The sequence below is a fragment of the Phacochoerus africanus genome, chromosome 7, assembly GCF_016906955.1.
Source record: "Phacochoerus africanus isolate WHEZ1 chromosome 7, ROS_Pafr_v1, whole genome shotgun sequence".
Taxonomy (NCBI): domain Eukaryota; kingdom Metazoa; phylum Chordata; class Mammalia; order Artiodactyla; family Suidae; genus Phacochoerus; species Phacochoerus africanus.
Window position 1 is genome coordinate 65,097,008 of NC_062550.1, and position 27,214 is coordinate 65,124,221.

The following is a 27,214-nucleotide window of genomic DNA, read 5'->3' on the forward strand; positions in this document are numbered from 1 at the left end:
GGGGTCTAATCTAGCTACAGCTTCCAGCCACAGCCACAGCCACAGCAATGCAAGATCTTAGCCTTGTCTTTGACCTACACCACAGCTCATGGCAACGCTGGATCCTTAACCCACTGAGTGAGGCCAGGGATTGAACCCACAACCTCATGGTTCCTAGTTGGATTTGTGTCTGCTGCACCATGACAGGAATTCCCAAACTTTCTTGTATAAACAAAAAATACATTAAAGGCCATGTTCTCAACATTGTTTTATTTTATTTACCTATTTAATCTTTTGTTTTATTTATTTTTTTGCGTCACATGGAGTTCCCAAGCCAGTTATCAGATCTGAGCTGCAATTGCCACCTAGACTGTGCACTGCTGGATCCTTTAACCCACTGTCCCGGGCTGGGCATCGGACCTGTGTCCTGGCACTTCAGAGACGCCGCTGATCACCTTGCACCACAGTGGAAACTCCACTCTCAGTGTTATATTAAAACTTCACAACAATCCTGCTAGTAGCTTTTGCTGCCATTTAGGAAACAAGAAAGTTGAGGATCCAGTTCACACAGATTCTTTATGAGGCTCAAACCCACAGAAATGGAGGTGACAGAACGAGTCAGGGAATCCGAAGATCTGGGTTCAAATCCAAAGCTCTCACAGTCTTTAACCTCAAGCCCCTCACTCAACATCGTGGTTTCAACGTCTCTGAAAGGAAAAAGATCGTGTGGATCAGTGGTTTTCAACTCAGTATGGGTCCAGATACAGTCATTTCCGAGTTATCCCAGGCCTACCTCAACTCTAGTATGCTGTTGTCTTTTTGTAAGTCAATTTTTTTAAAGTGAGGACATTGATAAGTAAAAAGAAATTGAAAAAAGAAATAATGTGTTTAGGGAGATAGGCAACCCCTAAGAGATTTCATTCTGCAATAATGTCAGGACTGTGAATGGGGGCAGGTAAGACTTCCTTGTTGCAGATCTCCTTATGCCCATGATGTGAAAGATCAGAAGGAGGGTGAGAGGAGGAATGGAGGCCAGTTACATGACTCTTATTGAAATGCATGGGCAATGGGCTCCTACTGTACAGCATAGGGAACTGTGTGTGACTGGGTCACTTTGCTGTACAGCAGAAATTGAAGAAACATTGTAAATCAACCATGATTTAATAAAAAAAAAAGAAATTTAGTCAAGAAAACAGAGGGTGAACTGAGACAATGGAAAAGGGAAAAGAAGGATGATAGAGATTCAGAAGGTAGAAGGACTGTACATGATGGCATTTGATAGGGTGGAAGGCTGCAAAAAGAGAGAGAAGCATTAACGCAGCATTTCTCAGCTTTCTAACTTGCAAAGTTAAGAGGATGTGATACTCATTTATTTTCAGATTTATGTATAGTTAATTTCCAGTGATGTATTAGTTTCTGGTATACAGCAAAGTGATTCAGTTTTATATAGATATAGATATAATTTTTTCAGATTCTTTTCCATTACAGTTTAATGTACGATATTGAATATAGTTTCCTGTGCTATACAGTAAGTCTTTGTTATCTATTTTATATAGTAATTTGTATCTGCTAATTCCAGACTCCTAATTTATCCCTTCCCCCTTTCCTCTTTGGTAACCATAAGTTTGTCTTCTACGTCCGTGTGTCTATTTCTGTTTTGTAAATAAGTTCATTCATATCATTTTTTAAAAAAATTCCATGTTGAAGTTCCCGTCGTGGCTCAGTGGTTAACGAATCTGACTAGGAACAATGAGGTTGCAGGTTCGATCCCTGGCCTTGCTCAGTGGGTTAAGGATCCGGTATTGCAGCAAGCTGTGGTGTAGGTTGCAGACATGGCTCGGATCCTGCAATGCTGTGGCTCTGGCGTAGGCTGGCGGCTACAGCTCCGATTCGACCCCTAGCCTGGGAACCTCCATATGCCATGGGAGTGGCCCAAGAAACAGCAAAAAGACAAAAAAAAAATCCATGTATAGGTGATATCATACAGTATTTATCTTTGTCTGACTTACTTCACTTAGTACAACAATGTCTAGGTCCATCCATGTTTCTGCAGTATTTTGTTCTTTTTTAAGGCTGCATAGTATTTCATTGTATATATGTGCCACATCTTTATCCAGTCATCTCTTGATAGACATTTAGGTTTTTTTTCATGTCTTGGTTATTGTGACTAGTGCTGTTGTGAACTTCAGGGTGCATGTATCATTTGGAATTAGAGTTTTCTCTAGATATATGCCCAGGAGTGGGATTGCTGGGTCCTACAGTAGTTCTATTTTTATTATTATTTTTTAAGGAATCTCCATACTGTTCTCCATAGTGTTTGTACCAATTTACATCCCCACCAGCAATGTAAGAGGGGTCCCTTTTCTTCATAGGAGGATGTGGTACTCTTTATTTGAAGCTTATAGCCCATATGGAAACAAATAGCTTCTTGGAAAGTCATATTCAGAGTATTTATTAACTAATTAGTATGAATGTTTTGATAATTATTCAGTGGAATATATTTAAACCTTGTTCTTTTTATTGCTATCAATGAGGTAGATAGAAGTTTTTTAAATTCAACTTGTAGTTGACCATAGCTCAGTAATGTAGCCAGAAAGGTATAGGTTAGAATTTAATTCAAGATTATTTAAAATGTTTTGGCTAAAGGGGACTAAAATAAACAGGATAAAAATTTAAAGTACAAATGTACAACCCATCATAGATTGTACAAGTGTAGGATAATGGAAACCTAGCTGATTATTATCAATAATATCAGATCATGTAGTTATCATCTATGTATACTTTTGAAGTCTATTTTCTTATTTAAATTACTCAACAACTCTCTGAAATAGACATTTGCCATCTCGGTTTTACAAATGAATAACTTGGGGGTCGGAGAGGTTAGTGAAAGGGGATCTGTGCAATCAGGCACACATTTTGGCAGAAGGCTGCTCTTGGTCACAAGGAGCACATGTGTCTTAATGATTTTAGTGCTTTTCTAGGTATGAGGAAATGCAAGAAATTGGGCTCATAAAAATCTCCTGAAAACCTCCACCTTTCTGAGACCTATTCTGTCAGTTTTTCCCAGAGCACAGAGTGCCTCATTCCTGATCTCTGCCCTGAACTCCTTTCAGTGTGTGTTTAAGGTCAAGTGACTGCAGTGGCTGCTGACTTCATTCTTATAGAACCAGATGGCAAGTGGCAATATTTAGTTGGAAATATCTATTGTTCTTTTGATGCCTGAGACAGTGCATTTAGTAATGCCTGGGTTTGCTGCAGTGGCTCGATTCCTAACTCTGTTTACAGCTCCCATCAACCTTGCCCAGTTTCCCTGTGCCATGCAACCTTCCCCGGAAGCTTCAGGAGCCTGTGAAGCTGTCTTCTGCTAATGGCCCACTGCTGCCCTCCTACGGTGAAGTTGGTTTGTCTTTGGATGAACTTGGAAGAACTTTAAAGTACTGGACATGGGCAAAGTAGGAAATGGACCTTCAATAAATGCTGATTGAATTTATGGTGAGGCAGAAATCACCATCTGACAGAGATGAATGGACTGAAGCCTTCCTGAAAATGAGTCAGGGGTGCAGAAATTTGAGATAGAGGTAGTAATTGAAATTATAAAGAAATGAAGACTTGGAGAGAAATGAGAAATAAAGGATATCTAATCACCTTATTCATGATATATGTGTGGGATCAGTCACACATATATGCCATCAGTTTATATCTTCTGTTTAAGATTTTCTATCTAGGATGTATGTAGGTATTTCTGTCTCTGAGCATTATTATTCCAGAATTTTTTCTATCTCAGAAAGTTAAAAAATTTCATCATTTATTTGCATTGCTCATTAAAGTTAGAAAATAATTTTCTTGCCCCTCTCTGTCCTATCTATGTATATTTAAAATTTTTCTAGATCTTAGAGGTTGTAACTTCTATGACTTTAATGGCTCCTTTACAATAACTAGATTTTTAAACAGAATTCTGTGTATCAGAATAGGTATCTAGCAATGTGCTCAGGAAATGGAGGATTTACAAAAATGAGCTGGCCATGGTCTCTTCCCTCAAGGAGATTAGGGTTGGGTTCTTGGCAAAGCAGAGTTGAAGCTGACATAATGCAAAGCTCAGATCAGTTCATTTGACTTTTATTCATCAATTCTGACACAAAAGATGGGAAGAACAGCTGATTGACGAGATAGCATTCTTTTTAAAAATTGAAGTAAAATTCACGTAATGTAAAATCAACCATTAACAATTTTTAAACGTACAATTCAGTGGCATTCAGTACAGTTCATCCTATTTTAAAAGCTCTCTGAAGGAAATAAAGCTATCAATAGCAAGACTCTAGAGGAATGAAGTACTTCAGTCTCTGAATTCTCCACATCACATTTCACCCACATTCTTTCTGTTCTAATGATGCCCATTTCTGCTTGGTTGGCCAACAGTGCAGAGCAAACTGGTCATCTATTTAATCTATGACCTATAGTTCTTTAACAAAACATGTATTAGGTTTTAGTGTCTAATTTGGAATTCTCCAAGTGGTGTATTTTCTTCAGTATTTCTCCTGTGATTATAAATTCCATGTGAGCCAGATATCATGACTACCTTGTTTATTGTAGAGAACTCAGAAAATAAATTATTTAAAAAGCATATGTGAATGATTGATTAACTACTCCTGGGATTTTTGTTTTCACTTATCCCATAGAGATTCCCTCATGTCATAGCAGTGGGTCAATATTACCTGGTTGCAATTGTCCCTGGAGCTAAACCAAACATCAAATCCTGACCATTTTGAGTACCAACAAAGGCAGCTGTTATTGGATCTTCCAGGAGGTGGCGCTGATGAGCTTTATCTCGACTACATTTACAGCTGCCCTGGCGTCTCCTTTATGCCTGTATAGCAATCGCTAGAGAAGGAAATGAATAAGTTGATCAGCAACACATCCAACTTTTACAGTTTCGGCAGAGGTTTCCTGCTGGCTAATGTGTGGTGAGTCCCGGAAACCTCAGTGCCCGCAGACTTTCCTTTGTGGGGAGCCCGCCCAAACTCCATCCTTTGCCGGCAGCCACCTCCTCATTGGGAAGGAGGGACTGAAAAGCCTTTCCTTGAGGCGGGCACTACGTGCCCTGCCCAAAACGTTTTTTTTTTTTTTTTTTTTTCCTGGTTGGGCCAGTTTCATCTGAAATAGAGTGGCCGGAGGAGGGAAACGGTAGTGAAAAGGGCTTGGGCGTTCAAAGGGTGGGAAGGGGGTGGCAGTGATGCAGCTAGGGGTGGACTTGGGTGTTTGGGAAGCAAAAGAGGGACTCAGCCGCAAGTGGGATGGTTGCGAGTGGCTGTGTTTTATGTGAACATACAACAATCACCTGGTGAATGAATCTATATTTCTTTGGAACAAGCATCTCATGGGTTTTAGTCTGTCTTACTTTAAGGAAAGACTAAATTTGCCTCAGCAATTTTGGCAAGGCCAGAGGCAGCCAGAAAGCTAAGTGCTGAGGAGCGTCTTTGTATTTCTGGAGAGAAGGCAATCAGGAGAGGGGGGATAAAAATAAGCAAGTACAGGAATTCCGTATGTTCAGATGTGGCTTCGGACTCACTGCTCTTCAGCCTCAGCTTCGCATCTGGTAAACATAACAATGTAATTCCGTCATGGGGTTGTCGTGATATTTAAATGAGATGATATCTGTACTCAGGCTTAAAAATTGTACAGTGGGATATGCTGTTCTTTGTTAATCAAATTTTAGTTTTCTTCTTAATATGTCTTTTTTATTAAAGTATAGTTGATTTATAATATTACATTAGTTTGAAGTGTACAGCATAGTGATTCAGTATTTTTGTAGATTATACTCCATTAAAGTTATTACAAAATAATGGCTATAATTCCCTGTGCTGTACAATACATGCTTGTTGCTTATCTGTTTTCTACAAAGTAGTTTGTACCTCTTAATCTTCTACCTCTATCTTGCCCCTTCCTGCTTCTCTTTCCCCACTAGTTTGCTTTCTATATCTGTGGATCTGTTTCTGTTTTGCTGTATACATTCATTTTATTTTTTTAGATTCCACAAATAAATGTGAAATTCGTATTTGTTCTGACTTATTTCACAATATGTAATACTCTGCAGATGCATCCATGTTGTGCAAATGGCAAAATATCATTTTTATGGCTGAGTAATATTCCATTATATCTATGCCTATGTCCCTATCTATCTATCTATCTATCTATCTATCTATCTATCTATCTATCTATCTATCTATCTATCATCTCATGTCTTTTCTATCCATTTGTTGATGGCCATTTGTGTTGCTTCTTTTTTTGGCTATTGTAAATAATGCTGCTGTGAACATTGAGGTGCATTTATCTTTTCAAATTAGTGTTTTCCTTTTTCTGGATACACACCTACATGTGGAGTTGTTGGATCATATGTTAGTTCTATTTTTAGTTTTCTGAGGAACACCCATACTGTTTTCCACTGTGGCTGTACCAGTTTACATTCACACTAACAATGTAGTGAGTTTCGTTTTCTCCACATCCTCTTCAACATTTGTTATTTAAAGCTATTTTAACAGATGTGGGGTGATATCTCATTGTGGTTTTGATTTTCATCTCCCTGCTGATTAGCGATGTTGAGCATCTTTTCATGTGCCTGTTAGCCATCTGTACATCTTTGGCAAAATGTCTATTCAGGCCTTTTGACTGTTTCTTTTTTTTCTTTCTTTTTTTTTTTTGATTGGGTTGATTTTTGATATTGAGTTTTGTGTACTATTTATGTATTTTGTATATTAACCTCTTGTTGGTCATATCATTTGCAAATATTTTCTCCCATTTCATAGGTTGTCTTTTCATTTTTTCAGTGGTTTCCTTTACTGTGCAGAAGTCTTTAAGTTTAATTAAGTCCCATTTGTTTATTTCTGTCTTTATTTCTTTTGCCTTTGGGGACTGATCCAAAAAAATTATTGCTACGATTTATATCAAAGAGTATAATGCCTATGTTCTCTTCTTGAAGTTTTATGATTTCAGGTCTTACATTTAGGTCTTTAAACCATTTTGAGTTTATTCTTGCATATGATGTGAGGGGGTTCAAAACTCATTGATGTAGCTGTCTAGTTTTCCCAATACTGCTTGTTGAGACTTTTTCTCCATTGTGTATTCTTGCCTCCTGTGTTGTTGATTAATTAATCAAAAGTGCCTGGGTTTATTTCTGCTCTCTGTTCTGTTCCACTGATGTATGTATGTGTTTCTGTGCTAGTACCATATTGTTTTGATTGCTATAGACTAGTCTGGTTAGGGACAATGATACCTCCAGCTCTGTTCTTTCTCAAGATTGTTTTGGTTATTTGAGGCCTTTTGTGTTTCCATACAACTTTCTTCATTATTTGTTCTAGTTCTGTGAAAAATACCCATCAATATTTTGATAGGAACTGCATTGAATCTGTAGATTGCTTGGGCAATATGATCATTTTAACAACATTAATTCTGCCAATCCATGAACATAGTATATCTTTTCATCTGTTTGTGTCATCTTCAATTTCTTGTATCAGTGTCTCATAGTTTTCTGAGTACAGATCTTTTACCTCCTTAGTTAGGTTTACTCCTAGGTATTTATTTTTTTTGAAGCAATTATAAATGATTTTTGATTCCCTTTTTTCTCTCTTCTCCTTCTGGGACCTCCTTTAATGCAACTATTGGTACACTTAATATTATCTTAGAGATATCTTCGATTGATTTCATTTTTTAAAACTTGCCTTTCTTTTTGCTGTTATGATTGGATGATTTCCATTGTTCTATCTTTCAAATCACTTATGTGTTTTTCTGTATTACTTAATTTGATATTCATTTATTCTAGTGTGTTATTTATTTCAGTTATTGAATTCTTCATTTCTGATTGAGGGTTTTTTTTTAATATTTTCTAGTTCCCTGTTAAAATTATCACCGTTTTTATCTATCCCTTTCCCTAACTCAGTTAACATTCTTATTACTGAGGCTTTGAATTCTTTACCTAGTAATGGTTTATTTCTGTTCTGTTATTTATTTTTCAGGGTTTTTTCCTTGCTCTTTTAATTGGGAGCAGTTCCTCTGCCATTTCATTTTGCTTAACGTTCTCTGCCTCTATGAATTTAGGTGAAACAGTTACCTCTGTCATAAAGAGCTGTTCTTATGTAGAAGCTTTTCTATATAGTCTGTGTATATCCGGTGCCTTTGGGGGGAGCGCTGGATTTAATGTGGATACAGGTCATATCTTTCCTCAGTGTGTGCTGGCAGCTCTCACCTTCGTAGGAGGTGGGGCTGGAGATGGAGGAGCTAGGTTTGGAGTTAGTATGAGGCAGAACTTTTCCTCCTCTCAGAGGCTATCACAGCCCTATTGGGATCTGACCCCAAGTTGCTGGAGCAGAAGCCCTGAGGATTGGGCTGAGCTGGCTCTGTTCCCTTGAAGTGTGTGTTTTCCCCTCTACCTATTCTGGGATCCTTGTCCCAGAGGAGGGTAGTGCTGAAGCAAGGGGAGCCATGTGGGCTGTTTGCTCAGTCACAGACTGAGGTCCGAATTGTCTCTGATGTGCTGCGTATGCAGACTCCCACAGTTGTTTCCCTTACTCTGCTCAGATGCAGCCTTGGATCCAAGTCCCTTTTGTGCCACACAGCTGATCGCTGACCTCAGCCTCTGCCCCCTCCAACTCTACTGTGGAGTATCACCACAGGGAAGGCGATGCTTATGTGGACCTGAGATATGTATTGGGGAGTCAGCTGGGGTGGACTGGCCACCTCAAAGATATGAGCTTCTTCTGAAGTGCTGCTTGAGTGAGCGCCATCAATGGGTGCCACTGCCCCACCCAGGCCCTGCCACAGGACTGTGTCTTACAGCTGAGCCTTCTTACCATTCATGGCCACCTCAGATCCAGTGCCCCAATGTGATCTGAAGTAAGAGGAGTTGGAGTGTTCTATCTGCATAGGCTGGGGCAAGCAAGTGCATGTCCAGGCTCTCTGCAGTACTGTTAGTCCCAGTGGTGGTCTTCCAACAAGCCAATGGGGATCGTCTCCCCTGTGTAGGAACCTAGGACTAGAGTGCCCAATAAGTGGCTTGAACTGTTCACTCCTCACTTTCCACCTGTGTAATCTTCCTTTTCCCCTGAATCGCCTTTCAGGGGCACAGGTCTTGACCTGACTGCTTCTTTTCCCTTGTTACCCAATTAGATGTGGCTCATTCTTACAGCCTTGATTGAGGAGTCTTTCTGCCATTCTGTAATTAATTTTCAGTGAGAATTTTTCCACATGTAGGTGTATTTTTGATGTATGTGTGGAAGGGGGTGGGACCTCCTCCTACTCCACCATCTTGATTGGTCATATCTCTGTCTTCTCTTTTTCTTAATTTGTTTTTCCTATCAGTCCCTCAACATCATACCCATTTTGTCTCCCGTCTTTCCCTTTTATTTTTGTGGTTGTGACCTCCTGTTACAAATTCTGTCCCCATCTTTGTTGTTCATTCATTTCAGACCAAGCTTTCTTCCCACCACTCATTGACAGCTACTGATAGTTGTGAACCATTGAGCTACTGTAGTGTGTAGTAAACCCATACTGAAATGCACCCAGAAAAAGCCCTGTTTCCAGGTGCTTGGAAGAAAATAGCCAAAGTCCCCAAATTCTTATTCTCATGAAGTCTTTCATGCTCTCTTTTCTAACTCCCCACCAGACTACTGTTCTGTGCCTACTTCTGGGGTGTGCTAAGAAAAGGAAGTAGAGAAATTGAGAAGACCCTCAAAGAAATTACTGTCTGGTTGGGAAGAAACAGTTAATCATAGGAAAACTGAATAAGTATGTTAGGTATTCAATGCTCTATATTAATATATCATATCATTACTTGGATACAGGTAACTAACTGGAAAAAATAAATGTAGAAGAGAACAAATATACACACAGAAAAAGAAAATAATTACATGGACTTCAGTGTAGAGTGGAAAGAGTCCTGTCCTGAGTCCAAGGACCTGAAATCTGTTTTAAGTTCTGGCACTTTGTGTTGTGGGGTGATGGCAGGGAAAGAACAAAGTACGTACCTCAGTGTGCTTAGTTGTTTTTTTAATTGTTATTATTCTGCCTTAGAAAATGAAAGGTTGAGGTAGACTGGCAAACCTTGGGGGGTGGGGTACTTCTTCCAAGATTTAAATCTTTGAGATTAAAAAAAAATGAGTCTTCCATTTTTAAATTTCTCATAATTTCTCTGCATTTCCTCACCTGAATGGTAATGAGGATATAGGTTAGAATTTAATTGAGGAGATAAAAATAAGAAAAGGAAAATGGGGACGAAGTGAAGGGGGTCCTGTCCATCCCTTAGCTCAGGGTCCTATCCATCCCTTAGCTCAGGTGACCTTCTCCACAACTTTCCTCTCCTTAAAACTCCAGCTGGATTGGGTAGTGTACTTTTCAGCTGTATCATGCTGTGAATGCCATTCCCTAAGGGTGAGATTTCAGGGACTAGAAGAAATTTTTGATGCTCATGCTTTCTTTAATCCTCATTGGTCTAAGTTCTAGCTCAGCTTTTAAGTATTATCTGTCTCCTGCACCAAATCTGTTTTCTTATTTATAATAACAAACCTTCTTGGCATTGCAGTAGCCAGTTGCCAGTAGAGACAATTCTTTTCCTTTTTAACTAAAATATAATTGAACTATGAAACTATGTTAGTTCCAGGTGGACAAAATAGTGATTTGATATTTCTGTACATCACAAAATGGTCACCACAATAAGTCTAGTTACCATCTGTTACCAAAGTTATTACAATATTATTGACTGTATTTCCTGTTATATATTTCATACTCATGGCTCATTTATTTTGTACCTGGAAGTTTGAACCTTTTAATCTCCCTCAACTATTTCACACATTGCCCTACCCTCTTCCCTTGTGGCCACCACCTGTTTGTTGTCTGTATCTATGAATCTACCTCTGTTTGCTGTGTTTATCCATTTGCTTTGTTTTTCAGATTCTACATGTAAGTGAAATCACATGGTATTTGTTTTTCTCTCTGATTTAGTTTATATAGAATCATACCCTCTAGGTCCATCAATGTCACAAATGGCAAGGTTTTATCTTCTTATGACTGAATAATATTCCATTGTATGTCTGCCTATCTCATCTATCTATCTATCCATCTATCTCACATATTTTCTGTCTATTCATCTATTGATAGATATTTAGGTTACTCGCATACCTTGGCTATTATGAATATGCTGCAGTGAAATGGGGGTACATGTATCTTTTTGAATTAGTATTTTTTTCTTCAGAAAATTACACGGAAGAAGAATCTCTAGATTATATGGTAGTTCTGTCTTCAATTTTTGGAGGACCTGTTCCCCTTAGTGACCACACTGATTTACATTTCCACTAATGGCATATTAGGGTTCCCTTTTCTCCACATCCTTACCAACACTTGTTTGTTTGTTATTATTTTGAGAAAATCCATTCTGATGGGTGTGAGGCATTATCTCATCGTGATTTGATTTGCATTTCCTTGGTGATTTGCGATGTTGAGCATTTTTTTCTGTGTCTATTGGCCACCTGTATGTCTTTGGAAAAATTCTCTTCAGGTCCTCTGCCCATTTTTTAATTGAGTATTTTTTTTTTGATGAGTGTAAGTTTTTTGTATATTTTATATATTAACCTCTTATTAGATATATTGTTTGCAAATATCTTCTTCCATTCAGTAGGTGGCTTTTTCACTTTACTGAGGGTTTCCTTCACTGTGCAAAAATGTTTTAGTTTGATGTAGTCCCATTTGTTTTGTTTCATTGCATTTTTTTTCTTTTGTTCCCCTTGCCTGAGGAGACATATTCAAAAAAATATTGCTATGTCAAAATGCATACTACCTGTGTTTTCTTCTAGGAGTTTATGGTTTCAGGTCTTTACAGTTAAGTCTTTAATCCATTCTGAGTTTATTTTTGTATATCTTGTGAGAAAGGATTCTTTTGCATGTTGCTGTCTGGTTTTCACAATACCATTTGTTGAAAAGGCTGTCTTTTCCCCATTATAAATTTTTTCTTCCTATGTCATAGGGTAATTGACCATGTAAGTGTGTGTTCATTTCTGGGCTATTCTGTTCCAATGACCTATGTGTCAGTTTTGTGCCAATACTGTACTGTTTTGATTACCATCACTTTTTAGCTTTGTAGTATAGTTGCAAATCAAGGAGTGTGATACTTCCAGCTTTGTTCTTTCTGAAGATAGTTTGACCATTGGGGGTCTCTTGTGCTTCTATACAAATTGAGAATTATTTGTACTAATTCTGTACAAAATACCATTGGTATTTTGATGAGGATTACATGGATTTGTAGTTTGCCTTGCAGTGTATGGTCCTTTTAACAGTATTAATTCTTCCAACCCACGAACATGGTATAGCTTTCCATCTGTTTGTTTTCTTTTAAGTTTCTTTCATCAGTGACTTGGAGTTTTCTTAGTACAGATCTTTTACCTCCTTGGCTAGATTTATTCTGTGGAATTGTGTTCTATTTGATGCAGTTGTAAGTGGGATTGTTTTCTTAATTTCTCTTCCTGCTTCATTGTTCATTGTTAGTATTTAGAAACAGAACTTATTTCTATATTTTAGTTTTGTATCCTTCAACTTTATGTATTAGTTCTGGTAGCTTTTTGAGTGTATCTTCAGGGTTTTCTATAAATAATATCATGTCATCTTCAAAGAGTTTTACTTCTTCCATTTCCATTTAAATTTCTTGTTTTTCTTTTTCTTCTATGATTGCTGTGGCTAGGAACTCCCTACTGTGTTGAATAAAAGTGGTGTGGGTGGGCGTCCTTGTCTTGTTCCTGATCTTAGAGGAAATGCTTTCAACTTTTCACTGTTAGCTGTGGGCTTGACATATATGGTCTTTATTATGTTGAAATATGTTACCTTTATATATACTTTGCTGAGGGTTTTTGTCGTAAATGGATATTGAGTTTTATAAAAAGCTTTTTCTGCATCTATTGAGATGATCATAGGATTTTTATTCTTTGATTTGTTAATGTGGTGTATCATGCTGTTTGATTTGGGGATATTGAACCATCCTTGCATCCCTGCAATAAATCCCTCTTGTTCATGGTGTATGATCCTTTTAATGTATTGTTGAATTCTACTTGTTGATATTTTGTTGAAAATTTTTGCATCAATGTTCATCGGTAATATCGGCATCTGATATTCTTTTTTTTGTGGTATATTTGCCTGGTTTTGATATTATGGTAATGCCTGCATTGTAGAATGAGTTTGGAAGCATTCCTTTCTATTCAGTTTTTTTTTTTAATAGTTTGGGAAGGTTAAGTGTTAATTCTCTAAATGTTTGGCAGAATTCACCTGTAAAGGCATCTAGTCCTAAACTTCTTTTGGGGGGATATTTTTGATTACTGATTCAATTTCATACTGGCAATTGGTCTGTTCATATTTTCTGTTTCTTCCTAATTCAGTCTTGGGTGACTATATCTTTCTAGATTTATCTATATCTTCTAGAGTGTGCATTTCATTGGTGTTTGTAGTAGTCTCTTATGGTCCTTTGTATTTCTGTGCTTTTGGTGGTAACTTCTCACTTTTATTTTTTTATTTTATTTCTTTGGCCCTCTTTCTGTTTTTCTTGATGAGTCTGATTAAAGGCTTAAGAATTTTGTCTAATTTTTCAAAGAAGCAGCTCTTAGTTTCATTGTTCTTTATTTTTTAAGTCTCTATTTTATTTATTTCTTTTCTGATCTTTATAATTTTTTCTTCTACTATTTTTTTTAGGGCCACACCCACAGCATGTGGAAGTTCCCAGCAGAGGTGTCAAATTGGAGCCACAGCTACTGGCCCATGCTACAGACATAGCCACATCAGATCCAATACATGTCTGTGACCTACACTGCAGCTCATGGCAACGATGGATCCTTGACCCACTGAGCAGGGACAGGGGTTGAATTCTCATCCTCATGAATACCGGTCAGTTTCATTACTGTTTAGCCGCAATGGGAACACCTTACTAGGTTTTATTTTTTCTTTATTTTTTAGTTCTGTTAGGTGCAAGTTTAGGTTGTTATTTGAGGTTTTTCTTATTTCCTGAGGTAGGCTTATATTTCTATTAATTTCCCTTTCAGAACTAATTTTGCTGTGTCCCATAGATTTTGGATCATTGTACTTCCATTTTAATTAGTCCTCAGGTATTTTTAAAAATTTCTTTTTTATTTCTTCAGTGATCCATTGGTTCTTTAATAGCATATTGTTTATCCTCCACATGTTATAGTTTCTTGTAGTTGATTTCAAGTCACATACTATTGCAGTTGGAAAAGATGCTCGATATGATTCAATCATTTAAAATTTATTGAGACTCGTGGCCTAGCATATGATCTGTCCTGGCAAATGTTCCATGTGCACTTGAAAAGAATGTATATTCTGCTGCTTTTGAATAGAATGTTCTATTTACATCTATAAAGTCTATCTGATCCAATCTATCATTTAAGGCAAGTGTTTCCTTATGCATTTCTGTTTGGATGATTATATGTCCATTGCTGTAACCAGTGTGTTAAAGTTCCCCTACTCTTGTTGTGTTAGTGTCAATTTCTCCTTTCATGTTTGTTAATATTTGCTTTGTGCATGTTGGTGCTCCTGTGTTAGGTGCATCTATATTTACAACTGTTATATCTTCTTCTTGGATTGCTCCCTTGGTCATTATGTAATGTCTTCTTTGTCTCTTGTTAGTCTTTGTTTTAAAGTCCATTTTGTCTGATATAATTATTGCTACCCCAGCTTTCTTTTTGTTTTCATTTATATGGGGTACTTTTTCCTCTCCCCTTGCTTTCAGTCTTATGTGTCTCTAGATCTGAAGTGAGTCTCTTGTTTTTTTAAATCCATTCAGCTACTCTATGTCTTTTGATTAGAGTATTTAGTACATTTACATTTAATGTAATTATTGGTATATGTGTAATTATTGCCATTTTGTTACTTGTTTTTTGTAAAAATTTTTTTGGCCTTGTCCATGGCATGCAGATATTTCTGGGCCAGGGATAAAATCCACACCATAGCTGTAACCAGAGCCAGAGTGACAATGCCAGATCCCCAACCTGATGAGCCATGAAGGAACTCCTGTTAGTTGTTTTTGGATTGTCTTTGTCATTCTTTTTTGTTCCTCCCATCTTCACTTGCTCTCTTCCCTCGTGATTTGATGACAATCTTTAGTGCTATATAGGGTTTCTGTGTGTGTGTGTGTGTGTATCTATTTTAGATTTTTGGTTTGTGGTTACTATGAAATTTATATATAGCAACCTAAATATTTGCACAATTATTAACTTAATGATCTCAAGTTCAAATATATTCTAACAACCCTACATTTAACCTCCCCATACATACTGAGTGTTATTTAGACCATATTTTACATCTTTTTATTTTGTACGTTCCTTAACTATTATCATAGATACAGATGCTTTACTAATTTCATCTTTCAACCTTTCTACTAGCTTTGTAAATAGTTGATCTACTATCTTTACTGTACATTTGCCTTTACCAATGAGATTTTTCCTTTCATGACTTTTATATTTCTAGTTGTGGCTTTTTCTCTTCTGCTTAGAGAAGTCCCTTTAACATTTCTCGAAAAGCTGATTTAGTGGTGCTCAACTCTTTTAGATTTTATTTGGCTGTAAATCTCTTTTTCAGATCTGAATAATAGCATTGTCAGGAAGAGTGTTTGTGGTTATAGATTTTTTTTCCTCTTCTTACTTTAAAGACATGATGCCACTCTCATCTGACCTGCAAAGTTTCTGCTGAAAAGTTAGCTGATGGTCTTATGGGAGCTCACATGAACAAAGTAGTTGCTTTTCCCTTGTGGCTTCTAAGATTCTCTAAGGTCTGTCATTTCCATTACAATGTGTCATGGCGTGGATCTCTTTGGGTTCATCTTGTTTGGGATTCTCTGTGATTTCTGGACCTGGATCTCTCCCCCCCCCAAATTATGGAATTTTTAAGCTTTTATTTCTTCAAATAATTTCTCTGCCTCTTACTCTATTATCACTTTCTGGGACTCCTAAAATGTGAATGTCAGTACACTTGATGTTATACAAAGGTCTCCTAAACTATCCTCATTTTGAAATTTTTTTTCTTTTTTCTGTTCAGAGTAATTTCCACTACTCTGTTTCGTACTTCACTGATCCAGTCCCTGTATAATCTAATCTACCATTCTTCCTCCAAGTGTGATTTTTACTTCAGTTATTGTATTTTTCAGTTCTGTTTGGTACTTCTTTATATTTTCTAATTCTTTATTAAACTTCTCACTGTGTTTATTCTTTCTTCTCCTTAATTCATTGAAATTATTTATATTCATTACTCTAAACTCTTGACTGGGTCTTTTGCATATTTTCATTTATCTTAGTTCTTTTTATGGGATTTTATCTTGTTGCCTAGTTCTCAGTTTTTATTTATATATATATTCGGTGGGTTTGTTACATATCCCAATCTTGATGAAGTGGCTTATTTATGGAGGCACACTCCCCTTTAGTCACCAGAATTATATACTCTAGGTATGCCCCCTATGTGAGCTGCATGGGCCCTTCTGCTGTGGTGTGCTAGTATGTGGGGCTTGCCCCCAGCCCAGTTGGCCTCCAGACTCTGCCTCACTTGGAGGATTCTGGTCCACTAGTTTATGGAGTTGGGTCTGAGAGTGGCTGCTTTTGGGGTTCTGAGAAGGTCTCAAGGGTGATTCCAGCTTGCTGGTGGGTAGAGCTGTTACCTCACATGGCTGGTTTCTGGGGTCCTATGACTTGTGCCAACTGGCTAGTTTGTGAGTAAGCCCTTGGTGCTACATGGCTAGAAGGAGGATTCCCAAATGTTGCTTGCCAGCACCAGTGTCATTATGGTAGAATGAGCTCCCCAGAATGACTGCTGACAGCACCTTTGTCCCCAGAGGGAATCCCATTTGCTTCCTACCTCTCTGAGAGGCTCTCCAAGGTCAGCACAAGGAGTCCAACCCAGGCTCCTTTCAAATGACTGCCTCTGCACTGAGTCTTAGAGGATGTGAGATTTTGTGTGAGATCCTTAAAAATGAATTTCTTTTTCTTACAGCCCTCCAAATCTCTCTATGCAAGCCCTACTGGCCTTCAAAACCAAAGCTAGTCTGTGGGTTCATCTTCCTGGTGCAGGAAGGCCCAGGCTTGGGGGCCCAGTGTGGGACTCAGAACCTCATTACTTGGCAAGAACCTCTGAAATTGTTATTATCCTCCAGTTTGTGGGTCACTCAGCAGGGGGTGTGGGTCTTGAATACACAGTTTTCTGTTCCTCCTACCTATCTCATTGTGGTTTCTTCTTTGAATTTTTAGATATGAAAAATCTTTTGTGGACTTCCCATTGTGGCTCAGTGGTCCCAAACCTGACTAGTATCCATGAGGACATAGGTTCGATCCCCGGCCTTGCTCAGTGGCTTAAGCATCTGGCATTGCTGTGAGCTGTGATATAGATCACAAATGTGGCTCAGATACGGCATTGCTCTGAGCTGTGGTATAGATCACAGATGTGGCTCAGATACAGCATTGCTGTGGCTGTGGTGTAGGCTGGCAGGTACAGCTCTGATTCAACCCCTAGCCCAGGAACATCCATATGAAATGGGTGCACCCTGCCCCACAAAAAAAGACCAAAAAAATCTTTTGTGCTTGTCTTTAGGTCATTCTCATTGATAATTGCTCTGTAAATAGTTGTAACTTTGGAGTGCCATGGGAGGAGGTGAGCTCAGGGTCTTTTACTCTGTCCTCTTGGCCCCACCTCCTCAACACAACCAATTAACAATTGCATGATCACAGCAACTTGAAGATAGTGATTGAATTTTTTGGACTTACACTCTTATTTATTTATTTTTGGCCACGCACATGCCATGTGGGAGTTCCTGGACCAGGGATCAAACAGCAGTAACAATGCCGAATCCTCAAATGCTAGGCTACCAGAGAACTCCTATACTTTTATAGACTAAATTACTGGTAAGAATGATGAATAAAAAGGAACCCTGTTTCATTTTTTTTTTCTTTTACAGCTGTTAACATCTTATATTTTCGGCCCTAGTAAATTTCCTCATCTTTATATATTTAATAGTAGTTTTGGGGTGTTCCTGTTGTGGCTCAGGGGTAATGAACCTGACCAGTATCCATGAGGATGTGGGTTCAATCCTTGGCCCTACTCAGTGGCTTAAGGATCTGGGGTTCTGTGGCTGTGGTGTAAGCTGGCAGCTGCAGCTCCAATTTGATACCTAGCCTGGGAACTTCCATATACCACAGGAGTGGTCCTAAAAAGAAAAAAAAAGTAGTTCTTAAAGTTGTAGGGTAAAAAAAAAAACATACTAATAAGGTGCTGTTTCTAGAACAATGATTTAAATTTAAATTGTTATATGTATATAATTCTAGGCTGCATTAGAATTCTACTAAGAACAAATTGTAGCAGATGCTAAAATTTAAGAAAAAAAGTGTTTCAGAGTATTTATCATGGTCAGGGAAAAATCTCAATAATACATAATACTCATATTTTAACCCAATTAGCTTCCTGAAGAAAGCATCACCGTTATTAGCTTTCATCTTATTATCAGTTTTGAATGATTTAACAAATGTTCTGTGTTGTTGGGTAAATGTGGGGTGTTGTGTTGAACAACTCTAGGAGACACCAGTTATTTTAGAATCATATTATGCTGTCACCTGAATGACAAAAATATTTGCCAAAGATGATAAATCAGAGTTTAGACAAGATACTCCTAAGCACTTCTACTCCTGACGGTAATGAGCTATTAGTACCAACTACATGTCAAAACCACCTCTAGTTTGTATCATTAGGATAAACTTCTCCAAGGTCCCTTTGAAGTCAGATGGGGTTGGCTTAGCCCAGACAGGGGAAGTGCCTACTGACATTTGTCTACGTGCTGCATGATACTTCTTCAGCTGGGACCCAAAGTCAGTGCTGCCTCTGGCTACTCAGAGGCTACAGCAGCATGAAAGGACTTGTTTATCCCCAGTAGAAGTGACAAGTTTGGCTTACGGTTCAAGGAAGCGGGGAGGGGAGCTAAGGGAATGCTGAAAATCTGTCTTGACTGCCTCGTTTTCCACCAGATTTATAAGCACGTTCCACCAATCCAACCAGTCTGATCTGGAGCTGTCCTGCCTCCTACCTCGTGATCTTTCCCTTTAGCCCCAAGCCTGACCTCTTCATTATTCCTTGGGGCTGATATCTTAGTATGAATCAAAATGAGTTCTGGTGGAGGACTGAATAAGCAGAATATTCAGTAGAAAATTCTTAAATCCCTGCAATGCTAGCAAGAAAAATACAACTGGAATGTAAAGTCTGTTCAACCTTGGAAATGCATGGGGCAGATTTCCAGGGGTTCATCCAGACAGATGTGCAGCCTGAAGACCTGGCATGCAGAAGAAACTAGGCAAGTATAGGCACATTATGAATTCTAAGAACTAGCACCTCCCCTTCACCACATCCACCTTTATCTTTCTAGGTCTGCTCTTCTTAGGTGGCTATTAAAATTGGTTATTTCTGGTGTTCCCATTGTGGTGCAGTGAAAATGAATCCGACAAAACTCAGCTTAATAAAAAGAGGTCTAATATCCAGTTAGCCTTTTGAAGAGTGGGAAACTGTAGTAAAAGCACACCCAATGGGCATTCAAGTCACATGATGCTAGTCTTAACTGTTGGAAGACATCTAAATTCCGACTCAGTTTTCTCATCTGTAAGTGAAGGAGGTTAGGGTTTTTTGTTCTTGTTCTTGTTGCTTTTAAAAGGCTCTTCTGGTTGTACATGTTTAGAATTCTATGGAATTGGTGGAGTTTGTGCTGCATCTCATAGTGGACCTGCAAAGCAGAGTAAGAAATGGAAGGCAGGGTTACTCTTTTTATAGTTTCTTTAGCAGGAAGGTGTGATACAGTGGCCCAGAAAGTACCGTGGTGGTTTACTTGCTTACAGTGTGGGAGTAGAATGGCTTTTTGACACTGAGAATTGAACATCCCTTCTGATGCCCAGGTAGGTCCCATACCACCGAGTGACCTTGAATTCACTCTCTGTCTTGTCCTCACCTGTGTTCCACTCTTAGGATGGTCCAATAATGTATTCATGATCAGAAGGTTCCCCACTTGATTAGATTTCTGATGTATTTTCTGACCTTAGGTGAGTCACCTTTCCACTTAGCTCTTAGTTTCCACGTGCAAGGTGAAGTTGTTGAAACAGCTGTGGATTACTCTGAAGGGATTTTCTATTTAGAAACTTTGAAGAATATTCCAATTTTGCAAGATCGGGGAAAAAAAGAAAGGTAGAATGTGTGTTTATAATTTCTGTAACGCACCTCCCCTTCACCACCTCCACCTTTATCTTTCTAGGTCTGCTCTTCTTAGGCTGCTATTAAAATTGGTTATTTCTGGAGTTCCCATTGTGGTGCAGTGGAAACAAATCCGACCAGAATCCACGAGGATGCGGGTTTGATCCCTGGCCTCGCTCAGTGGCTCCGGTATCTGGCATTGCTGTGAGCTGTGGTGTACGTTGCAGATGTGGCTCAGATCCCACACTGCTGTGGCTGTGGTGTAGGCTGGCAGCTGTAGCTCTGGTTCGATCACTAGCATGGGAACTTCCACATGCTGCACATGCAGCCCTAAAAAGCCAAAAAAAAAAAAGTTATTTCTAATTCGCGGAGTTATCATTGATTGGGAAATGGAGGCAAGCTCACTTAAAAATAAAAGTATGAGTTTAGGTCATCTACAAACAGATGGGCGATAACGATTTGATAGTATTGGTAGCAAGGGCACAGGGTGTGGGTTTATAGATATTCAGATAGTGTGTGAGATAAATCGCTCACGAAAAGTTCACTAAACCCTGGTATGGAACTCTATGCTAGATGGAAATCCCCGCATCTTAGCCTGAGTTATGAGGTTTAACTGTGACATTGGGGGCTGTGTCTTTGTGGCTTTTATTTAAACCTCAATCAGTCATATCTCGGGTATCCAGGGAGCAGTGATTTTTGTAGCCAGATTTTATAGAAATGTTTATGTTAATACAAATTTGGAGGTGTGATTCTTTGGGTACCCTCTCTAGTTCCACCAATTCCTGGCAACCTAAGGATGTTAGAGCAACTCAGGGCTGTCAAAGAAAATAAACTTGGTTCTGACACCGAGGGCTCCAGGGTGTGGTGCTGTATAGTCTGTGCGCTTATCCAGATAGGAGAAAGATCAGTAGTGGGCTTGTGTTATCTTATATATGGCATGTATGGTCAGCCTCTGGGAGGCATGTGTTGTCCAACCTGTTCTAGAACCGATTTTCTCAGAGACAGAACATTCTGTGATATCACCAAGCCATACACAAAATCTGAGTTAACCTTTAGAGTCCATGGAATTGTATATGTTATTGTCAATCCCAAGTGAGACCTGCACACTGAGAACTCCAAAATATCATTGAAGGAAATGCAGGAAGAACTGAATCAATGGAAGGACATCCTGTAGGAAGTAGGGAAGCTTCCTATTGTCAAGACAGCAGTACTGCCCAAGGGGATGGGTAGAGTCCATGCAATCTCTGCCGAAATTCCAGGTGGCTTCTTTTTCAGAAATGGTTGAGCAGATTCTAAAATTCGTATCGGAAGGGACACAGGGGACTTAGAATACACAAAACAGTCTTCAAAAAGAGCATAAAATTCTAGGACTCAGACTTAATAATTTTACAGCTTATACAAAACTATAGTAGCTGAGATCATGCCCTGTTAGCATAAGGTGAGTCTGGACTTCAGACTCTGGGATTTATACCAGCGAACCACGGTTTTCAGACCTGCAGCCTCAGATTGAATGACAGCCTCAGATTTCCTGGTTCTCCAGCTTGCAGAAGGCAGATGGTGGGCTCTCTCTGCCTGATAAGCTTTGTGATCCAATTTCTATGATAAATGTCCTCTTCTATACATATCTTTCTGTACATATCCTATTGGTTTTGTTTCTCCCGAGAACCCTGACTAATAAATTGGATGAAACCTGAAAACCTGCTAAGTGAAAGAAGCTGGTGCAGAAGTTTCTACATTGTATGATTATTATTTAATATCGAAAGCAGTCAAACCCACAAAGGCAGAAAATAAGTCAGTGATTGCTAGGGGTTTGGGTCGGGGAGGTGGACACTGGGGAGTGATTGTTATTGGTATAGGATTTTTTTTGAGGTGGTGATGAAAATATTCTAAAATGAGATAGCAGTGATGGTTGCACAACTTTGTGAATATGCTAGAACCCACTAAACTGTACATTTTAAAAGGGTGCATTTTTTGATATGTGAATAGTATCTCAACCAAAAAAACCCAGGAGTTCCCTTGTGGTGCAGTGGGTTAAAGATCTGGTGTTATCATTGCAGCAGCTTGGGTTGCTGCCATGGTGCACGTTCAATCCCTGGCTTGGAAACTTCCACATGCAGTGGGTGGGGCAAAAAAAAACCCCAAATAAAACAAACAAACAAACAAAGTATTAAAGCAATATTAAAGGTAATTTTAAATTAGGAAATAAAAAGTTTTTGAGGAGTTCCCCTTGTGGCTCAGTGGTAATGAACCTGACTAGTTTCCATAAGAATGCAGGTTCAATCTCTGGCCTTGCTCAGTGGGTTAAGGATCCCATTGGTGTAAGCTTCAGTGTAGGTCACAGACATGGCTCAGACCTGGCATTGCTGTGGCTATGATGTAGGCCAGCAGGCGCAGCTCCAGTTTGACTCCAACCTGGGAACTTCCACATGCAGCCTCGGATGTGGCTCTAAAAAGCAAAAAAAAAAAAAAAAAAAAAAGTTTTGGAGCATCTACTAGGGAGGCAGCATAGTACAATAGGAACACAGATTCTAAAGCCACACAACCTGGGTTGGAGTTCCAAATCTCTGCTTACTCACTGTGTGATCCAGAGCAACTTACTTAAACTCTCTGTGACACAGTTTCTTCGTCTTTATGTAAATCGGTTAGAATAGTGCCTAACACACAGTGAGCACTGCGGAAGTATTTGTCCTTTTAACTATATGCCATAAAATGTACTAGGCAGTAATGGGAAGCAAAAACCAGTATCAAGGACGATGTGTGAAACATAAATAGTAGTTAAGGGTGGAGTCTAAAGCAGGTTGCTTCACTTAGTCTATGGTCTGAACTCTGCCCCATGCTCACTCATGGAAAGAGTGTGGGTTTAGCAGAAAAAGAGGGAGAGACCATGTGGATCCAAGGATACAGCCTTAATTTAATCTTCTTACTTGGGTCCTGGAAAAAAGTCTAAAAATATGTTAGGAGAGACGTATAGAGGAGGAAACTGGGGCAAGAGGTGGCGAACAGTACTGACTATATTTTTGTTGTTCCATTAAATAAGCGTTGGGCAAAATCTCTGAGGGTTTTCCTGTGGAGTTTGGACACTCACCTCATGATCTCCGTTCTTTTGTCCTACCTGTGTTAGGATCTTCATTGCTCTTTCATTTTGAAAAGTAAGATCAAGTGAATCTTCAAAGTTTGGGGCACTGCCACATTTTTGTTCTCAGAATAAATCAAGAGCCCAGGCTGTATTTGCATCCCTTTTCTTTAAACTGCATTCTGCATCATCTTTTTAGGGGGGCGCTTACAGTCCTTGATTTTTCTGTATATCTCTGTCTGTTGACAGACAGCAAATAGAGGTTTTACTAGAAGGAATGGATTCCACACCCATTTCGAAGGAATGAATACGATATTAAATTCCTTACTGAGAAGGATAGAGAAAACCCCTCTTGTCCACCTTTACCTGGTCTTACAATTCTGAATTCTCTTCCCCTGTGTAATCATATTTTATATATAACTTGGTTTTATCATAGTTCTATTTTCTTAGATACTCTTCGTTGGATGTCAAAAAATACTTATAATGCATTGTATTTTTACTCTTCATTTATGTTATTTCTTGGTGCTTTACACACAAGCCTTTGACAAATAGATGTTAATTGGCTTAAGGTCACATACAACAACTTGCTGACCCAGGATCCTAACTTAAATCTCATGACTTGTTCGCCTGTAGTAGGAGAGGATCCTTCCCTCTCACTGCATGTTTCTCCTAGAATTTTCTATTGAGAAATAATCTAGGTGAGGACAATATGGCAAAGTCCAGGGGAAACAGTAGCTGAAGTCAGGGTGAGGATTAATGACAGGGTCTCACTGGTGTACATGCTGCTGCAGGAACAGCATTATTTAAAATTCATTTGATAATCAGATTTTTCTCCTCTGTGAATCTTAGATCGCCTCTTTTTTAGAATGCATTAAACTTTGTCTCCCTAAAGATTATTAGTAGTGATATATGAAAAGAGAAGTGTGACCAGTAAACAAGAGAGTTGGCTTGAAAGTCTCTGAAATACCTTAACAAGGGCTAACAGTCTGCAAATTGTTACCATAGAAACATTTTACCCTGGGAAGCAAGGATACTTCAGAAGAGATGGCGGTGACTCTGTGTGTGTGTGTGTATGTGTGTGTGTTGATGGAACATGATAATTTCTGAAATCCTTTTATTCTAAAACTTTAAAGTCCTTTCATAGGTTTGATCTCATTTGTTAGAATGTCTGTGGTTGGGTAGCGCAAGGGTGATGAAGTAAAATGCAGGGAAGTGATAAAACTTGCCCTAAATTACAGGGTGAGTGAGTGAGTGAGACAGACACACACAGACACATATAGCACACACACACACACACACACATATACACACACCCTGAATACTAAAACGGATCTGCCAGTATAGAACCTTCTCTTAAATTAGAGCCTGATGACTTTTCTCTGTATTAAGTAAGAAAGGAAGGTGATGGGAGTGTGAGGCAGAATTCCCAAACTGCAGCCAGCTGATGGGCTGCACCATGGCTATATTAAATAACAAGCTAGTTATAGTAGAGTTGCTAACTTTTACTTAAGAAAATACCTACCTCCCTAAAAAGGAGTGAAATAATGCCACTTGCAGCGACATGGATGGACCTAGAGATTATTGTACTCGGACAAAGATAAATATCATTTACACGTGGAATCTAAAAAAGTGATACAAATGACCTTATGTACAAAGCAGAAACAGACTCGGATTTTTGAGAACAAACTTCTGGGTACCAAAGGGGAAGGGGGGGTGGATAAATTAGGAGCTGGGGATTAACAAATACACATGACTACATATAAAGTAGATAAACAACAAGACCTACTGCATAGCATGGGGAACTGTATTCAATATCTTGTAATAACCTATAATGGAAAAGAATCTGAAAAAGAATGTATATATTTTATTGACATTTATGCCAGTGCTTTGAAGGAAAGTCACACTCTCTTGAGACTGTCATGGCTGGGGCAGTAGCAGTCAAAGTTAGAGACCGCCGGGTAGAATAAATTACTCAGGAACGCTATGTTGGAACCTTTGGTCTGAAAGTAATTATGTCATACACGTGAATTCTTGCTAGAAGAGGAACTGGCAACTACTACGGTTGAAGAACGTTTTCACATTCTCATTAATTCTCACTAGAATCCTCTGAGGCGAGGGGTCGTGATGATCTCAGTGGTAAAGATGAGAAAGCCAAGGCTTTACAAGGTTGAGATTCACCCATTCTGCATCTCTGACTTTGCATCCTGTGTTCTTTCTTCTGCACCCCAGTTTGATGGAGATGGTATATTAACTTGGTTCCTGAAAGTTCCAGCGTGGCTTTCTCCCAGGTAGGAAAGATAATGCCCTCAGCAAGCAATAAGGAAGAACTTGCTAGGTCATCACCTTGACTTTAGGCCAAGAGAGCCTTTTCTGAAGCCTTAATTCTTGCCTTAGTGATTCTACCTTGTCTTTGATTCTGATCACTAGTTAAGATCTTAAAGGAGAGTTTTTCTTCTGTCTTTTCTGTCACTCTCAGCCAATTTTCTTTTGATATCTCTGCTTTCAAATTTTTCCACCTTCCAGCATTTCTTCCTTTTCATTTTCTTATTCTAAAATAATGAAGGCTTGGGAGTTCCCGTCGAGGCACAGTGGAAATGAATCTGACTAGGAACCATGAAGTTCCGGGTTCGATCCCTGGCATCGCTCAGTGGGTTAAGGAGCCGGCGTTGCTGTGAACTGTGATGTAAGTTGCAGATGCGGCTCGGATCTGGTGTTGCTGTGGCTGGAGGCTACAGCTCTGATTCAACCCCTAGCTTGGGAACCTCCATATACCGCAGGTGCGACCCTAAAAAGACAAAAAAAGACAAAAAAAAAGTAATGAAGGCTTAATTCACACTATCTGGAAAATAAAAAGTATGGGGGAAAATATCATTCTTAGTGTCACCCTTGCTGCTGTGGCATTCTGATGTACCTCTAATTTCCCCTGAACAGGTGTTTCCTCCAACCAATATGGGTGTGGTCTTCCCTCATATATGTTTATATTTAAAATCTACTTTTATCAGGAGTTACCGCTTTGGCAAGGTGGGTTAAGGATCTGGTGTGGTCTCTGTGGTGGCTCGGATTCGATCCCTGGCCCAGGAACTTCCATATGCCTGTGGGTGTGGCTGAAAAAGGAAAAAAAAAATCTTACTTTTGTCATTGACTGTACTAATATTACAATTCCCCACTTATTAAAAATTTTCATGAACATAAAATTAATATTTACAGTATTCCATTGCATAGACTTATAAAAACTTGACATCTCTGTCTTTGTATTAGTTACGGTTCTCCTGAGAAACAGAACCAACTCCAGCCAGCTCAGCTCAGAAGCACGCTGGCCCAATTCTAAGGCAGGGAATCTGCTGTCTGCTTCCTGCTGTGTGCAGTGAGGTGGTGATGTGTTCCCACAGGTGCCTTTTTCACCTTGCCAGGCGGTTGTTATTGTTTACCTGGTATGATCTTCTATGTATAGACTCCCTAGCAGGACACACCTGTATGACACAGCACGGAGGCAAACGGCAGCAGAGCTGACTTCCTGATTATGGAGTCTCCTGTCCACTTGCTGTTCTGCTTGCCTGGTTCTGGGGCTTCTCCATCAGAGAATGGGAAGGTGTGCATGTGCACAGGTGTGGGTTCCTGTGGTCTTTTGAAGCGGGTCTTCTTTCTGCCCTCCCTCTCCTCTTTGTCAGGGACTACGGGCTGGAAAAAGCTGGAGGCGTGGTAGGACAACAGGATAGATCTCCTTGCTTATTGGGGAAGCTACCCAATATTTTTTAAAGGACCAGGAGTTCCCCCCTTTGAAAGAAAAGCCAAACCAGATAAATAGCAAAGAGGGAGATAATTCTTGGAAATGCAGTGTGACTGATAACAGTAGAACTAGGTGTATGAAGGAAGCCCCCAAGCGTCACCTATAGAGGGGGTGGAAGTTGTGTGTTCTTGGATTTT

At 39.1% G+C, this 27,214-nt stretch overlaps 1 protein-coding gene across 1 annotated transcript in view; it reads left to right on the forward strand.

Annotated features, from left to right (window-relative positions):
* The first annotated feature begins 5,107 nt into the window (after positions 1-5,107).
* The window catches only part of STYK1 (serine/threonine/tyrosine kinase 1), a 45,783-nt gene continuing 23,676 nt past the window's right edge, over positions 5,108-27,214 (forward strand). The window contains exon 1 of the mRNA XM_047787544.1: positions 5,108-5,160. The gene's annotated coding sequence lies outside the window, so the exon portion shown is untranslated. The remainder of the gene's footprint in view (positions 5,161-27,214) is intronic.